This window comes from Vombatus ursinus, unplaced genomic scaffold (assembly GCF_900497805.2).
Source record: "Vombatus ursinus unplaced genomic scaffold, bare-nosed wombat genome assembly UNPS02014779.1, whole genome shotgun sequence".
NCBI classification, from domain to species: domain Eukaryota; kingdom Metazoa; phylum Chordata; class Mammalia; order Diprotodontia; family Vombatidae; genus Vombatus; species Vombatus ursinus.
In genome coordinates, this window is record NW_020954557.1 from 66,622,568 (window position 1) to 66,624,830 (window position 2,263).

Sequence of the window (2,263 nt, forward strand, 5' to 3'; positions counted from 1 at the left end):
CTGTATGGTAATCTTTGGAAATGGTCATCTGGATTTGAGGGGAGAATTCAGTGCTGAACATTTAGATTTGGGGATGCTCAGCATAAAGGTGACAATTGATACTGGGGAGTATCACATGATAGAGTACTACAATTTAAGAGTGGGAAGGCATCTCAGGGGTCATTCACAAACAATATTCACTCCCTATAACACCCCCAATAAGTGGTTATGTACTGATTTTTGAAGACTACTAGTGACAAGGAACCTACCAACCACTGGGGCAAATCCATTCTAAATTTGGTTGACTCTAATTGTGAGGAAGTTTGTTTTTTTCCCCTCTCATCAAGCTTAAATCTGCCATTCTTTACCTTCTACCCATTGCTTCTCCTTCTACCCTTGGCTCCTCATTCTGGAGCCAAGCAGAATAAGTTAAATCTACTCATCTCTTGTCTACCTGACAATCATTCAAATATTAAGGACAGTTTATATACCTCTTCCTCTTCATCCCTTATACCAAACTCAAGGGAGATTAGGTGTACAGATGAGACAAGAACTAATAAGAGAATCATGGAGGATACCTATGTTAAGGGAGTAGCAGGAGAAATAGGAGCCAGCAAAGGGGATAGAAAAGGTTTAGTTAGAAAGGGAAGGGAGCCAGGAAAACATGATGTCATGGGAACCAAGGAATTAGAGGATATCAATAAGGAGGAGGTGAGTAACTGTCAGATGCTCCAAAGAAATCAAGAAGAATGAGGACTGAAAAGAAAGGCATTGGATTTAGATATTGAGGTAATTCTTGACCTTTGAAAGACTAGTTTTGTGGGGACAGAATACAAATTGAAATAGCCATTCCTGCAAAGAAAACTTTGAAAACCAGAGTTTTGTTCTTCTAAGTACTTAAATCTGCATTGTTTTTCACCAAATGAAAATGACTAATAAATGGTCTTGGTTAAAGCATTTCCCAAACTGTTGTATGTGTTCTAAAATGACAAATCTGACACTTAGAGGATGAAAAAAAGTGCATAGTATCTGGAACTAATGACATTATGTTGCTCAGCAGGGAGTTTTTGTTATCCTCTACACAGTACCATTTTCACATTGCAAGAAGTATTGTTTTGAGAATTATTATTCCTATAAAATTGGTTTATGTATTTAGGGAGAAAAAAAGATAGTATTTGGGGAATATGCTGAAAATGTCTCCTGTCTTCCTAAAGACTGTTTTCCCTGTGCCAGGATTGGCCCACACAGCCATGCATAGATAGAATCTCTCTGTTACTCTGATTAAAATTAAAAAAAAAAAAGGTGAACAATGGAAGGGGACAAATGGGATTATTGACTTTACTTCCTGCAATGAAAGCTGTCTATCTGTAAATCACTTTCAATAAAAATAAGGTACTCAAACAATGTGGTGGTTAGAATTGGCATAATTCAGAGGAATTACTTTTTTAATAGTATTTTATTTTCCCCAATTACATGTTAAAACAATTTTTAATATTTTTTTAAAGTTTTGAGTTCCAAACTCTATCTTCTCTCCCTCTCCTCTCCCTTCCCTGAGATAGTATGCAATGTGCTGTTCCCTTAATATAGGAATCCTCCATGATTCTCTTATTAGTTCTTGTCTCATGTGCATAAACAAGTGCAATCATGTAAAACATTTCCATATTAGTCATTTCATACAATATCCATTGTATGCTATATAGAAATAGAACCAGAACAAGGTATAGATAAATATTATTGTCTCAAAAATGATTTGGAGAATCAGTTCTTTCATTTATTCTGTAGGGTGGCCATTGAATGTTTCTGAGTAGTGATATGATACATCTATACCACTGCATCATGAAGACCCATTTGGGTAGGATGAACTTCAAAGAAGGGGTAGCACAGCACAGTGGATCATAGGATTAGCACTGATGTCAGAAAAACCTGATTTTAAGTCCAACTTTTAATACATACTAGCTTGTGACCATGGTCAAGTCAAAAATCTGTTTCATTGGCTTAATTATAGATAAATTGGATGGTCAAATGACTTGCCCAAGGTCACACAGGTAGTCTTTATCATAGTTAAGATATGAACTCAGGTCCAGTGCTCTTTCCACTGTACCACATTGCCTTCCCTCACATATGGGGTGTTAGGGATACAAAGACTTCCCCTTAAGAAGTTTATAGTCTGGCTATGAGAGATAAAATGTGGGTAAGACAGAGAGATGGGAGAAGGAAGGGAGGGAGGGAGGGATGAAGAAGGAAGGAAGGAAGGAAGGAAGGAAGGAAGGAAGGAAGGAAGGAA